Source organism: Bufo bufo, chromosome 1 (genome assembly GCF_905171765.1).
Source record: "Bufo bufo chromosome 1, aBufBuf1.1, whole genome shotgun sequence".
NCBI classification, from domain to species: Eukaryota; Metazoa; Chordata; class Amphibia; order Anura; family Bufonidae; genus Bufo; species Bufo bufo.
The window spans coordinates 170,668,901-170,686,236 of record NC_053389.1 but is presented as its reverse complement, the minus strand read 5'-3'; positions in this window follow the sequence as shown (position 1 = coordinate 170,686,236).

Here is a 17,336-nt window from a genome sequence, read left to right as displayed (position 1 = left end):
AACCATTCATTTCAATGGATCTGCAAAAAAACGGAAGGTACTCTGTATACCTTCCGTTTTCCATATTTCCGTTCAAAGATAGAACATGTCCTATTATTGTCTGCATAACGGACAAGGATAGTACTGTTCTATCAGGGGCCAGCTGTTACGGTCCGCAAAAAATGAAATGCACACGGATGTCATCCGTATTTTTTGCAGACCGCAAAATACTGAAAAAGCCATACGGTTGGGTGCAAGAGGCCTTATTAAGGCTACATTCACATCTGCATTTTTGATGGATCCGTCACGATAATACAACCGTCTGCATCCGTTATGAACGGATCTGGTTGTAATATCTTTAAAATAGCCAAGACGGATCAGTCTCTAAAACCATTGCAAGTCAATGGGGGGGCGGATCAGTTTTCTTCTGTGTCCGAGAAAACGGATCCTGCACCATTGACTTACATTATGTGTCATGACGGAGCCATCTTGCTCCGCATCCCAGGGGGACGCAACCAAACGGAATGCATTCTGGTGCACTCGGTTTCGTTCAGCTTTGTCCCCATTGACAATGAATGGGGACAAAACGGAAGCATTTTCCTCAGCTATTGAGACCCTATGACGGGTCTCAATAGCGAAAAGGGAAAGCGCAGAGGTGAAAGTAGCCTTACATGGGACTGCACCAGCCCTTCCGTTCATGTCGGTGCTGAGATTCTGCTACAAATCAGATGACTTTATCCAGGATCACAGATTGCTGCTGCACACTGGAGGCTCTCCAATTCCGGCTGACTAGTCCTCTTACGTTGTATGGACAACACAACAAACACCCAACTGGTAACCCGACACCCCTCTATTAAAGGTATGACGCTGCAAAGATGGCAGCCGAGTCTATACCGAGGACGACAGGTTGTAAATCCGAAAACAAGTTTCTCAGCTCAATCACAGGTGAATATATAAATGGAGGAGCGAGAGAACGCAGTGGAGCGCTGAGCGGCGTCAGCGCTGGAATGTAGGTCACCCAGTGAGGGATTTCACCGGCTGCGACAACGCAGAGACAACCTCACTCACCATAGCTGTGGTGTCCACCTCTCCTGCAAGGTATCCATGATATACCCCAATCATACTTCACATAGGACGCTGGCTAATACCACCATCCTGCATGTGCAGGGTCACTACAGAATATGATGGAGAATAGAGACGAGCAAATTGATTCTAAAATTTTTAAAATCGAGAAATTTATGGGGGGGGGGGGGGGGGGATTGGACAGTCAATTCAATTTTAAGAAATTGGCTCATCTCTAAGGGGGAACCATGAATCGCCAAGTTACATGGGTCTACATCAGGGGTCAGCAACCTACAGCACTCCAGCTATTCTGATACTACAATTCCCAGCATGCTCCATTCATTTCTATGGGAGTTCTGAGAAGAGCAGAATTATGCATGCTGGGAGTAGTCTCACAACAGCTGGACCTGTGGTACATCATCCTCACTCAACCAAAAGGACTGGGTTCTGACAACGTCAACCACCTACAAAGCAAGCAGAGATGACATCATAGGCATTGCTGAGATTTCTCACCGATCTGTATGGAAACGGATCACCGCGCTCTGCCCCGCTATAGCACGTCAGACTAAAGTTAGTGCCAGCTGGAGCCCTCTGTATATCTCCAGCAACACTGCCCACGCAGTGGCTGGTGAGACAAGACTGCACTGGCATACAGGGATGATGCAGCTCAGCCGCGAGGATGCGTCAGCCTCAAGATGCTGGTAAATAAGGAGCCAAGATCTGCAGCAAGACAAAGCCGAGACTCCAGGTACCCAGATATCACTTCTGGGGAAGAGCTCTGTATAGATTTATTGGGGGTCATTTACAAAATGCACTACGCCTGTTTTAGGCGTTAAAATAAATTAAAAAAATTATTGTACGGGAGTTTTTGCGCGGCGTTCAAAATTTGGGATTGGCAGGGGCTTGGCCGGAGACAAATCCCGGTGAACTTACTAACATTTACACCCGTTTCCAGAAGTAAATTTTGGTTAAAAATGACTCCACTCAAGCGCACGCCTCTAAATCCTACGGAAGGGAGAAAACCAAGAACACCGTAAATGACCCCCCCAATGTATACTCCTCTGGAAAAGCTGTGACTACCCAGATGACTACTATAGCAGCGTCTGGGACCCAGGAGATGTAGTACTACACTGCCAGTCTGCGGGCAGCTATATTGGTTATCACCCAGCTTTCTTAGGAATAGATATTAGGGAAACGACATGGACATGATCTGTGGTTTGCAGCCGGACCCTCCTTTCCAGCGGCTGCCCCCCAGGTTTCTCGTAATGCAGCGATATCCTCTCCCCTTAATGTAACAGACGCAGATCTATAAAGAGACCGTGACCTGCGACATTCTGTGCTGCTCCATGGATAACGGATGTGAGGGGTTTTATGGCTTCATTAGGAACCTTTAACCTATTGACCTGATGTGAATGGAAGAAGAGGGACAATGGAGCCTGGCCCTTTAAAAAGACCCCAGAACAATGAGCTGCAATACAAGGAGTAACCAACAGTGATGAAGACTATTAACCCCTGGTGACCTGTGGACTCACATCCAGGGCGACAAAGGAACTCGCCCCACGGCCGCCATTCAAGTCACAAACCGTGTGAGATTTGTCTGTGAACTGTTGCTGCACTGAAGTCACACAACTATTTTAGGGGTGCGATTTGGCGGTGCGTTGGGTACACAGTGAATCTAGGCGCAACATGTCGAGCTAAAGTATTGCAATGTAACAGGGAAGCCATAGGAATGAATGGGATTGCAGTGCGACTCACGAGTTTGCTCTGCCTGTGACCGAAACACGCAGGGTTGAATTTTTTGAGACTTGTGTCGTGGTCGCAGCAAACATACGAGTCATACTGTGACTCCATTCATTCCTATGGCTGCCCTTCTACACTTGGACTCGACAGGCAGGTGGAACACTTGATGCATCCAAAATCGCAGTGTAAACGTACCCTTAAGATTTAAACCACTCATGAGCCAAAAAGGGAAAAAAATAAAAAATAAAAATCGAACATTGATTCCTGTACTGGAAAAGCCACTTATTAAAGATGAGCGAATTTCATATTTTGAAATTCGTTCACACTTAGTTTGGTGGTAAAAGCAGAACTGCGTTATGGATTCCGTTACCACGGACCATAACGCAATTCTATGACTGAATGCCTTTAGAGGCATTCCGTTATTCATTCTGTCATAATAGAAGTCTATGGGCTGCTTAACGGATCCGTCCCGTTTCCGTTACACAGGGGAGTCCTCTGCTGCATAACTGAAATGGGAAGGATCCATTTTGCAGCCCATAGACTTCTATTATGACGGAATGAATAACGGAATGCCTCTAAAGGCATTCAGTCATAGAATTGCGTTATGGTCCGTGGTAACGGAATCCATAACGCAATTCTGCTTTTACCACCAAACGACGCGTGAACGAATTTCATAACATGAAATTCGCTCATCTCTAGTAGGGCTGGGCGATATGGCCTAAAATCTATATCGAGATATAATTTGAAGCATGTGCGATATAACGATATATCGCAATATATTATTTTCTTGTATACAAATTACATGGCCATCATCATCCATGTCCCCCAGCCAGCAACCATCAGCCCCAAGCTATTGCCATATCATCCATGTCCCCCAGCCAGCACCATCAGCCCCATGCCATTGCCATATCATCCATGTCCCCCAGCCAGCACCATCAGCCCCATGCCATTGCCACCATCATCATCATGTCCCACAGCCAGCGCCATCAGCCCCATGCCTCTGCCATATCATCCATGTCCCCCAGCCAGCGCCATCAGCCCCATGCCATAGCCATCCACCCCCCACCCCCGGTAGATTTGGGCCCCTGCTAATATACTTACCTTTCCGGCAGGGTGCGCGGCTGGCTAATGGAGTCCACAGGAGACGGACCAAGTCTTCTTGCCAGCATGCACCGGGAGGGACCTGACGTCACACACAGCGTCAGCCAGTGCGCTGACTATGTGTTCACACAAGGCCCTGGCCAGTTCAGTGCGGTGCAGAGTCGGGAGGCCACGGAGCGGTGAGTGAGAAGTTTCTTCAATTCACTACGGCTCCGTGGTCATCTATCGCGATATGGCGATATAGCTAAAATCTGTATCGTTGCCTGAATTTATGGCGATAATATCGTATATCGTGTATATCGCCCACCCCTAATCTCTAGTAATGATATGTGACCAAAAATCCAACAGATTGGGATTATTCGTGTCAGTCGTGGTCGCATCACGCTGCATGCAGTAACATGGCCACATTCACAATCATTACTTCTGAAGTTACAATGCGACCTTGAGTAGGCCCAGCCTAGGGCGGACAGGACGCTGGACAGCAGACTGTAGTGAAGCGCAGGAAGCAGCAGAGGCAGGAAGGGACGATCAGCATTTCTATGAGGTCAGACTCAGGAAGCGCTCTGGGAACAGACGCTTCCATGTTTTCCGGCTCTTCTGCAGCAGCCGTGACAGGGGGTCAATCACTGCACCAACCACAGTAGGTCTGCTGGGTGACAACCATTAATGGCTTTCACCCACACCCCAATATATAGAGTACATCTGCAATGTAATTATGCAGCCTCACCTTGCCCCCTCCTCTATTGGCACTTCGATTTTGGCTACTGTCACATGGTCGCGTGACGTCACATCTCCCGGACTGGCTTCGCGAGCCGAACTCACAGCATTGTAGTGATCTGAGATTTGGGCCTCCTGCCTTGTCCTCACAGCATCCTTTGAGTATGGGACACTAGCCCTCGGTCTGGCCTAAAAGATCACTACGATGCAGTGAGTTCAGCTCACGAGCCGTGGTTTATCCACAGACCATGTTTCGTGCACCACACGTGGCCATGTGAACGCAGCCTAAGTTTCAGTTTTGTGTACTTATGGAATTCTAGTCATGAACCCGGAAGCTCAGTATGAACAAAGCTATAATCCCTCTTGCTGTGCTGCGGGGTGTGTGGTATGACGCGGCAGTACTGCCGTGCACATCTGTTCCAGACAGTGATGCCACCTTCTTCAGTTACAGATGCTGCAGTTTCTGACTGGGAAACCGCGCCGCATGCAACCTGATGAAAGCCAACAAACCCCATTATAAGTCAATGATACACCAGTATCTGTTAGCCTTGGGGCTAATACGGCCTCCATTCCTGGTCCAACTGTGGGCTCAATGACCTGCATCGTATATACCTGTGATGGCTAACCTCCGGCACTCCAGCTGTGGTAAAACTACAACTCCCAAGATGCAAACTTGCTTGGCTGTTCTCAGAACTCCATAGAAATGAATGGAGCATGCTGGGAGTTGTAGCTTCACCACAGCTGGAGTGTCGGAGGTTAGCCATCACAGGACTATACCCATGATGATTTAAAGGGGCTGGTGACTATATATTCCTAGCTGCCCATGTGCTGGGAACAGCGCATACTATGCAGCTAGTAATAAGCGTTATTAAACCATATTCACCGATGTCCAATGGTTTAATATGCCCAATTCCTATTTAGCAGGTCCTCTTACCTGCAATCCCAAAATGGCTGCTGATAAGGCTCCATTCACACATCCGCAATTCCATGTGACCAACCCCATCCATCTGCTGCTTCCACTCACTAAGGCCCCATTCACACGACCGTATCAATTTTGGGGCCGCAAAACACAGATACAGGTAGTGTGCGTCCTGCATTTTGCGGTCCCACATATTCCGCCCTATGTTAGAAATGCCAATTCTTGTTGTCAAAAACAGAGAAAAATAGGACACGTTTTAACTTTTTTGCGGACGTGTGAATCTTTTGTGGCCCCACTTAAATTAATAAGTCTGCATTAAAAAACGCAGACCAAAAACATGGCCGTGTGAATGGACCCTTAAGGCTGCATTCACACGTCCGTGGTGTGTTGCGGACCCGCAAATTGCAGGTCCGCAACACACCAGCCCGGCACCCCCATTGAAATGCCTGTTCTTGTCCGCAAGCTGCGGACAAGAATAGGACATGCTCTATCTTATTGCGGAGCTGCGGACCCAAAATCGGGGCCGCGCTCCGCAATTGCGGCTGCAGACAGCACACTGTGTCCGCAAAGCGCAGACAAGAATAGGACATGTTATATTTTTTTAAGGGGCCACAGAACGGAGTAACGGATGCGGACAGCACACAGAGTGCTGTCCGCATCTTTTGCGGCCCCATTGAAGTGAATAGGTCCGCATCCGAGCCGCCAAAACGGCGGCTCGGATGCTGACCAAAACAACGGCCGTGTGCATGAGGCCTTATCCATATTTCAGTCTGCGAAATAGGAACAACCACCTAGTATTCTGCATTTTTCTCACTTCTATCAATAGAAAGGCCTAATCTCACCGACAGTAAGGACCAAAACAGGACATGTTCTAAAATTTGTGGAATGGATTAAAAAAAAAAAAAAAATACGGTATATATATATATAAAAAAAAATAATGGATACTTCGTGGACATCTTCACAGATAAACCACTGACCATCTTGTCACAGATGTCATCATAGACATGGATGTGTGACAGAGGCCTTAGGGCTGCCCAGCTGTGTCTATATTGGGTCCGCAATCCGGAAGGGAGGTACAGAACCACTACATTTGTGTACATTTGTGTGCCTCCTGCACACTTATGTAAGTGCTCCGTGCTCGTACTGCGGATCGCAATTTGCGGTCCGCAATGCATGGGCACCGACCCTGGGCCAGCCACATTGGGATCGCGACCCCATTCCCTTGAATGGGGTCCGCGATCCGTGCGTTCTGCAAAAAGATAGAACAAGTTCTATCTTCTTGTGAAACGGAAGCACGGAACGGAACACCACAGAAGCACTCTGTAGTGCTTCCGTTCCGCATCTCCGAATTTGTGGACCCATTTAAGTCAATGGGTCCGCATCTGTGATGCGGAATACACATGGAACAGTGTCCGTGTGATGCGGATCCGCAATACGGCAACGGGACACCTACGTTCGTGCGGCGCAGGAGGCCTAACTCTCATTTTACTGGGAGATACACTATTCCACTTTTATAAGAAGTTACCAAAACACCCCCACCCCGCAATCTGATGTCACCGCAGCACCACTGGAGGTTATACAATGAAGGTGTTGCTTTTAATAGCCCTATTAGAGAGAGATCAGGCATCAGCGGCTGAAAATCGCTCTGTAATTTCATGCTTATTAGCTCTCCATGTGATCTGCGCAATGGAAAAGTGCGATGCATAAAATACCAAGTGAGCCCACCTCTGCAATTATACTACAATGAAACCTGGCAAATGGGGAGGCGTTACTAATCGCTGATCGGGGTAACCGCTGCGAGGTGCCCATCACCCCCACAGCAGCAGGTGAATGAGAATGTGAGGGGTAGTTTCATTGGCTAATGGTCGTCTCTAGGCTGTATATCAGGTAGAGGGCTGGGGATCTATTATTACCACGCCAATCTATGTGCTACTTATAATGAACTGCGGGCATCTACTCAGTGTACAGTGATTACCGTAAATATCCTATATCCCACAATGCGCTTTGTACAGACACTGAACCAGCAGGGTTTGCAGAACATGTACATGTCATGCAGCCTGACTCGGACATGTTGTGCTGCACACTGTAGTTCATCATTTGGGGCGGCATCAGGTCTGCAGCTGCGCCAATGCAGCATCACGGTAAGGTTCATGCGCTGGGTTCTAATAAGACACAGAGAACCCCAGTAGTTCACTTGGTCAGAGCTCAGCACAGGACGCGTAATCTGCTTATGATCATCACTCGGGGTGCGCAGGTGATCGCCGCAGATTACACCCAGTCTCCAAGGTGACTCCTTGGCCGCTGTGATAACCAGTGACAAATTGCCGAGACCAGAAATAATTGAATCCATCCAGTGTTATCAGAAGGACTCCTTGTCTATGCCAACTGCAGGCGTGAGATAGCAACGTGTACCACGCTCGTCTCCATTACATCCAGACGCCGCTTATTAATAACAATAAAGATTCATTAGCTGTCAAACCGGAGAACCGAAAACGAGAGAAAAATGAACATAATAGAATGTGATCTGCGCCATTGGTGAACAGGTAAGTGGCAGGGGCTGCAAGAGTGACAACCAGCAAGTGTCACTTCCCTGCCCCCACATGAAAAAGAGATTACAGATACCGGGAGATTACTGTCCGCCATTACAGTGTCTATGATTTTACCTCCCCTTTTATCTGTCAGTCTTCTCTGTAGCTATGCCGTTCTACCCATGAACCAGGAGGCACAGGATGAACGCATCTATGAGTGCTGTAAAGTAGGAAATTGTGAGAAAACAGTGACCATAAAAAATGAGACACCATAATGGATTACAAAGCAAAATGGCAGACGGTCACACAGTTTAGGGTGACGTTCAGTGTAGCCCACACACCCAGAGGTTGAAAACAAATAATGGTGGCAGGCAGAGTTGCCCCCTGTGTGGCAGCACAGGCCTGGCCGGGAGGGGTTGTGTATGAGCCCGCAGCCTGTTCCAACTTTCTTCTATGAAAAGAAATGCTGAGCGAGCTCATTCTGTGACAAACACAGCGAGGATCTGAAAAGTAAACAGACGCCACAAGCGACGGGTGCAAAAAAAATAAAGAAAAGGCCCCACAAAACAAGTACCACACACTGTGCCAGACAAAACGATAACATGCTGGTCAGCGGCTATCCTTCCCTTTAGTATTGTCACTCAGCTTTTCCAAACTCCTGAACGCCAACAGTCGTTCCATATAATGTGATCCTTCCCCACTCCCAAATTACTGCACAACCAGGCTGTAAGGAATCGCATCAGGCGCCATGTTTGTTGTCACCCAGCTTTCCAAGCAGTAGACAGAACACCATTTACAGGGGAACGAGGCACATCGCGTGATCCGGAGTCTAAGGCCTTATTCACACGTCAGTGAATCACCAACAGCACACGTGCCCATTCCTTTTAATGTGTGTAGCAAGGAAGCATGTTCTCTTTCTGTCCGTGTTTACAGATCGCGCCCATTATATTGTATAGGTCTGTGAAAAACAGCACTGACCCAACACGGACCCCATCCGTGTTTCACAGACCATTTATAGGAGTTGGTCTGAAAATTAATTTACGGCTGTGCAGCGAGTAGAACACGGATGATACACGGAGAGAAAAAAAAATAAAAAATAAATAATGGACCAAAATCAGATTCTTCACAGATGAATCATTGACCTCTTATCACGGATTTCATCACAGACAAGTGAATAAAGCTTTAGGGTGTGTTCACCTGACAGGTTTTTGGCAAAGATTCCGCCAAAAATACACACAGACCTTCTCTATTTATTGAAATGTGGAACTCGCATGAGAATTCATATAGCACCTTTTTTCTGTTTATGGTTTTAAAAAGTAAAAAAAAAAAAGGATTTGTAATCCGCTTTTATTATAACCCAGAAAAACTCTGTGTGAACATACTCCGAACCCCCCCCGGCCCCGAGGAAGTCACGTTCTCAGGCTGTTCCAGGCCGTTGCCACATAATGGATCATGAGAAGAGTCACTGGTTGGGCAGCGGTTTCCTGTCTGGAGCAGCAGAGTACACAAGTGCCAGGGAGTGCCAAGGAAAGCACAGGGCAATAATAATCACTGCACCCAGGTAAACATCAGGACATGGGTCAGAGGAGAGCATGGCAGCCTCGCCAAGAGGAAGGACAAAGATCACATTCCTGGGAGTAATAACCCTGACACCGGAGTCTGATTGCTTCACTAAAGAACACTGCAACTGTCAGCTAATGTGAAGAAAAAGCTGAACTGCCACTTTCTACAAACTGCAAGTTTCAATTTCTTACCTGTATCTCCTGAGTGTATGGGTCAAAAACCTGTACTGCTGGGAGTCTGTTACAGTGTATCAGTCTACACAATCCTCTAAGGTAAACAGAACCACATGTCTTTGCCCCGATTCCAGGTTGGTGGCTCCTGCCCACCATGAACAGGACTAGGTCAGGACAGGTCTTCAGCCCAGGTGCAGTCCATCTTTCAGGTCCCTCTAGTCATAGGAGATGGCTTCTCCAAAAATAATAATCATAGTCATGCTGTCCATCGTCCCATGCATGGTTTCCCCACGTCACACAGGTTCCCATTTTATATAACTGTGTAAAGTTTCAGTTACAGAAGTGGCCGTCTCAGAATTGTGTAACCGCTCAGCTGAGACATGGACACGTAATAATCACGCAAAACCCGCGAGTTCTTCAAACTGGAGGAACCCCTCAGAGAAGATGGAGATATGGGGGTTCTCAACTGGCAAAGTATCCAACAATTTTAATGCTCCGTGAAAACTGTCTAAAAACACTGCTGAGAGCTAAAGCGGCAGCCATTTTGTTTGTGGCACAGAAACTTAAGCAGGAATAGATTTACGACGGATTTCTTGGCTTTACGTGGAAATGGCGGGAAGGGGACTTTAATCATCCTGAACAATTACCCTCCCTGAAAGTCATGTCTACATTCATTATCACAGCAGAGGTGTAAATATCCCCACCACCCCACAGACAACATCAGTACATCTCCCAACCCCCACCCCAGGGCACAGGAAATGGTGCGCATTACCACATAATCACCTGTAAAGGGATCAGGTACAAAAACATAAATTAGTGGTGCCTACAGTCACACGGTCCCATAATGAGATCTGCGGCTACTCGAAAGAAAAGTCTCCAGAATGTAAAGGATTTGGTCACCTGAGTATTACATATCTGCACCCCCCCCCCGGTATAATCCCAGCATGTACCAGTAACAAGCAGATACATGATCACCCCACTGTAATCAAATGAAACCTGAGAACAGCAAAAATCCTCTGTGCTGCTGTAACAAACCCCCAATTCAAATCATCCACCCTCACATAACAATGGCCGTTACATCATCTTTAGAAGGTCAAAAACCCTAGTAAGCCAAGGAGGACCCATTGTTATGACTGGAAGGGTTAATGCCACTCCCGGGGCCCCTAGGCCCATTAGACTGGCATGCCTCCTCTCCGCCTGGAGACACAACATGGAGCTTCCTTTCTAGAATGATGAGAAATAGTATATTTATAAAGGAGGTGAAGCACTGAAGTCATCGAGATGGACGCTCTGGGTGACTGTCACACACAGTTTGGATCTGATGTGCCTCAGAAATGTCCTCTCTGGACTCAAGGTTGACCACAATTTCTGCCAGAGTGGTGGTGGCAGCACAGTTACGTATGACCCCGTCCCATAGTTCTCCTCAGCAGACTGTCGCACTGTGCGACATCATCATCATCTCAGGAATCATGTGGAGGATTATATGGGGTCATTGACAACAATTCACACCCGATTAGAGCGCAACAGACAAGTCCTGTGAGCTAAAGATTCACGTATCAGAGCAAGGAATTGCTGTAGACACAGATCTGACACCGGCATGGCTGCAATTCACCACAGGTTTGTCCCAGGATCACATTACCATAAGGCCTCATGCACACAACAATGTCCATTTTAAAGGTTTGCAAACCGTGATTCTGCAAAATACGGACGCGGTCTGTATTTTTTGCAGACCCAGTGACTTTGGTCCACATGTTGTGCTATCCATTGGTGGACATACAGATGTGGAAAGCACATGGATGATCTGTGTGCTTTCTGCATCCGTATGTCCATTCCATAAGTAGATAGAACAAGTCCAATAATTGGCCGCAAAATGCGGGACACGGACCCATTGAAGTGAATGGATTCTTAAAAAATAAAGATGCAACACAGACGGTAGTCTGCATGTCGCCTGAGGTTCAGGTCTTAAAGAGAACCTGTCACTTCTCCTGACATGTCTGTTTTTGTAACTATTCACATTCCCCACTTAAAGGGGTTGTCCGGGTTTTACCCAGGCAGCCCCCCTGATGCTAGCATCAGAGCATCTCATGCTCCGATGCGCTCCCTTGACCTGCACTAGATGGCGCAGGGCAAGGGCTCTTGTTTACAACACACTGCCGGGCGGAGAAGTTCGGTGACGTCACTGGCTCTGATGGGCGTGCTTTAGCGCTGCCCTAACCGTTTTACCGGCTAGGGCAGCGCTAAAGCCCGCCCATCAGTGCCGGTGACGTCACCGGGCTCACTGCTGGGCAGAAGAGGCTTCGCTCGGCATAAAGGTACCCGGTACGTCACTGAAAAACGGCACTTCCGGCTGGGATTTTCTCAATGGCAAAAGTGGCATAAGAATTGTCTGGTAAAGGTAGGAGAGGCGTAAGTGTAAAATTTAGGGCACGGTTGTCCACACACACCAATCTTCCCAATCCCGGACAACCCCTTTAACAATTCTGGGGCCTCTATTCTTATGACTTTATGATGCACCATTCCTGTATTATTCCTGCTAGAAGTTATGAACTACTAGCAGTTTAGAATGAAGGCCCAGATGGGTGTTACCAGTTGGGTGTGTCCCTGCACATTCTAATCCTGGCAGCACTGATCACAGACTGTGCAAGGACCTCCCTCCAACTGGTAACACCCAGCTGGACCTTCATTCTAAACTGACAGTAATTCATTCATAACTTCTAGCAGGAATAATAGCACATCAGAGTCATAGGAATAGATGCTCCAGAACTGTTATTACATGCAGATCCAATAGTTCTATGTCAAGGAAGGTGGCAGGTCCTCCTTAAAGCTCAAGCGTGTTGATTCCTGTAAGTGTGAGGCACCTCCCCATGAATACATGATAACACATCAGGTGTTGCGTCACGTCTGCAATGTGTGTCACATGCCCAGGCCCGCAGATTCTCTGTACGCCATGCTGCCCTGCTACGTATATCTCATAACACAGGGCAGCTCCAGCTTATGCACAGGTCACCTTCATTGGCTTGGCAGAGTTTGCCAACTTTGGGGCTCTGAGAAGGCGGGATGACAACCCCTACCAGAGCTGTACGAGGACATATTGGCAGTCACTGAATCCAAGGTTTTCTAACATTACTGGAAGATTTTTCCGTTTTTAGGGAAATTGAGATTTTTGTGCCTTCTGCGGTTTCCCCGACCTTAGACACCATCAAAGGCAACAAGCTGGAGCCACTAGGGCCCCGTCAAGGTGCAGCCAGGACCCCAGGGTTGCCTGTCCCACCTGGAACATCCAGCAACATGAGCAGGAATTCCAGCAATGCACATTCCTGACAGCCCCGGGTGCAGCCTCAGCCCACACTACACTTAGGTGCCCAATGGTCCTTCTAAGAGCAGGCTGCCGCCATGCCAAGTATGCAGAGGTCACTGCTTCAAAAAGGCAGAGGAAAAACAAACACCGCGAGGAGCACTGCCAGGAACCCCCCACCCCAAGCAAACACCCGGTGGAGCAGAGCAGGTGAAGGAAACACGGGGCCAGACCACACACATTACAGGGACGCCTAGGCGCTCAGGGACTGTGGCGGACATGACAGCATGCGGTGTGGCCTCTGATGTGCCGCTTGCTGCAGACAGACGACCTTGGGCGAATTTCCATGGGGGAATATCAATTATTAAAAGAGATTTCAATAGGATCGGGGGGGGTAACATTCTGTCTGAAAAGCAGAACGACACAGACTAGAAGTGAGGATCACAGACATCACACACTAAGGGGTTAATGAACAAGCCCTCACAATCCCCCCCAGCATCATCCAGACAACCATCCCCTCTCCCTGGCACCCTGCAGGCTGGGACCTGTAGTTCCACTGGTCGCCTGTGTCAGAGGTGAGTCATCTCCTCTAGATAAAGCTCCTGCCAGGAGGATGAGAGTGGCTGTACCAGGCACAGTGCTATACAGATACCGCCAGCCATACAGGGGGGGCACCTGTAATGTGAAGTCCATCACCCCCACATATAACCCAACATAGGCCCCAGGACACATCCCCCTCCCGACAGTCGGGTGGAGCAGAGCACTATCCTAAAGGATATCCTGACACAAGAGGGTGGGGAGCCGGCAGATTAACCCCTTCTGGCCCTATAAGGCTACAGCAGCCACAATATAGGGACCAAAGACTAGGGCCAGCTACCTGTGCATGCGTCTAGACGGGGGAAGGGCTGGAACCACAGCATAATAACTACACTACAATCTGTAATGCTGGAGAGCACCTGCGCCATACACACCAGTCCGAGCACCTGACCCCTATACAGCAGTATACTGTCTGTAAGGCTGGAGAGCACCTGCGCCACACACACACACACACCAGTCCAAAATCTGATGCTGGAGAGCACCTGCCCCCTGTACTCCAGCATTACGAGCAGTATACTGGCATATAGGGGGCAGGTGCTCTCCAGCATTACGGGCACCTTCCCCCTATACGCCAGTATACGGCGCGTAATGCTGGAGGGCACCTGCCCCCTATACGCCAGTATACGGCGCGTAATGCTGGAGGGCACCTGCCCCCTATACGCCAGTATACGGCGCGTAATGCTGGAGGGCACCTGCCCCCTATACGCCAGTATACGGCGCGTAATGCTGGAGGGCACCTGCCCCCTATACGCCAGTATACGGCGCGTAATGCTGGAGGGCACCTGCCCCCTATACGCCAGTATACGGCGCGTAATGCTGGAGGGCACCTGCCCCCTATACGCCAGTATACGGCGCGTAATGCTGGAGGGCACCTGCCCCCTATACGCCAGTATACGGCGCGTAATGCTGGAGGGCACCTGCCCCCTATACGCCAGTATACGGCGCGTAATGCTGGAGGGCACCTGCCCCCTATACGCCAGTATACGGCGCGTAATGCTGGAGGGCACCTGCCCCCTATACGCCAGTATACGGCGCGTAATGCTGGAGGGCACCTGCCCCCTATACGCCAGTATACGGCCCGTAATGCTGGAGAGCACCTGCCCCCTATACGCCAGTATACGGCGCGTAATGCTGGAGGGCACCTGCCCCCTATACGCCAGTATACGGCGCGTAATGCTGGAGGGCACCTGCCCCCTATACGCCAGTATACGGCGCGTAATGCTGGAGGGCACCTGCCCCCTATACGCCAGTATACGGCCCGTAATGCTGGAGAGCACCTGCCCCCTATACGCCAGTATACGACGCGTAATGCTGGAGGGCACCTGCCCCCTATACGCCAGTATACGGCCCGTAATGCTGGAGGGCACCTGCCCCCTATACGCCAGTATACGGCCCGTAATGCTGGAGGGCACCTGCCCCCTATACGCCAGTATACTGCCCGTAATGCTGGAGAGCACCTGCCCCCTATACGCCAGTATACGGCCCGTAATGCTGGAGAGCACCTGCCCCCTATACGCCAGTATACGGCCCGTAATGCTGGAGAGCACCTGCCCCCTATACGCCAGTATACGGCCCGTAATGCTGGAGGGCACCTGCCCCCTATACGCCAGTATACTGCCCCCTATACACATCATACAAGGTACTACCTGATCAGAGCCCATACAGTGTTTACAGGAGTAATACGCCCATCAGCACAGCAGAGAACCGCCCTTCACCTGCACAGTACCCCTGGGGGAGAGCCCACATTACAGGTCTCCGGGGCACAGCCCTCACATACGCAGCACACCGCATTATATAACCACAAAAGAGCCGCGGATACGGGGTATCCACAGTGCGGGTAAGGGGCAGATCCGCTGGGCGGCTCTGCTGATTTCCCCTGGGATCCTCCTCTTATCAGGGTGAAAAGGGAGCTCGTACCTCGATATATCCGGCCAGACTGGGGATGGTTACGGCGGCCAGCACAGCGCAGAACGCGGAGAACCTGGCCATGATCGCAGCTCCTTTCATCTGTATCTCCTATTCCGAACTGACGAGCTGAGGAATCTGCAGCACAGGAGCCAGCCCAACCGGATCTGACGTCACGACACCACGCCCTCACCGTGACCGCCCAAAGATTGTTTATCCAATGAAAGCCCTAAAAAGTCGTTGGCCCCGCCTAGTACAGGTAACAGGGCTCCTTAACCCCGCCTCTTCAGCTGCGGCTCTCCATTAGACCTGCTAAAGCCGCGCCCCTCACAGAGCAGTGACCACGCTCACCAACCATGCACTGCAGAAGATGCTGCATCCAGTGTAATAATCCAGTGCCCAACCTGTAATAATATCCAGCATCCACTATGGAATATCTATCATCCAGTGCCCAACCTGTAATAATATCCAGCATCCACTATGGAATATCTATCATCCAGTGCCCAACCTGTAATAATATCCAGCATCCACTATGGGATATCTATCATCCAGTGCCCAACCTGTAATAATATCCATCATCCACTATGGGATATCTATCATCTAGTGCCCCATCTGTAATAATATCTGGCATCCACTATGGAATATCTATCATCCAGTGCCCAACCTGTAATAATATCCAGCATCCACTATGGGATATCTATCATCCAGTGCCCAACCTGTAATAATATCTGGCATCCACTATGGAATATCTATCATCCAGTGCCCAACCTGTAATAATATCCAGCATCCACTATGGAATATCTATCATCCAGTGCTCAACCTGTAATAATATCTGGCATCCACTATGGGATATCTATCATCTAGTGCCCCATCTGTAATAATATCCAGCATCCACTATGGAATATCTATCATCCAGTGCCCAACCTGTAATAATATCTGGCATCCACTATGGGATATCATATCTACCATCCAGTGCTCAATCTGTAATAATATCCGGCATCCACTTTGGAATATCTATCATCCAGTGCCCAACCTGTAATAATATCCAGCATCCACCATGGAATATCTATCATCCAGTGCTCAACCTGAAATAATATCCATCATCCACTATGGAATATCTATTATCCAGTGCTCAATCTGTAATAATATCCGGCATCCACTATGGGATATCTATCATCTAGTGCCCAACCTGCAGGGTTGGGATTAAAATTTTTAACAACAGGTTCCCTACTCAACGGCAGGCATGTGGCGTCACGACACATGTTTATATATACATACACAATATATATGCAACAGACATACACATAAATACACCATATACATGGTGCACATACATAAATACACCATATATACACTACACACACATACCACCCAACTTTCAAAAAGCCCAAGGAGCTAAACTATCAGAGGCGTGCAAATCTCGTCACAACAAGATTTTTAAAGCGCTGGCCCACACCTGTAACTCCACATAATGTCTATCTGCTTAGTCTCCATTGTGCCCCCCACACAGTAGTTATGCCAGATCTGGGATGGTTGGGAGGTATGCATACATAAACAGACTATATAGACACTACACTCACATAATCACATATACAATATACACCCATATAGGGTGCACTTACAGTAGATTTACCTACACCATATACATTTCATACACATTTGTACCTTGCACTAAAGGCATATTTGCATGCACATTATAATCAGTGCTATCCAGAATACAGCGCCACATACCTCTTACATCCAGTGACTTCTCCTCT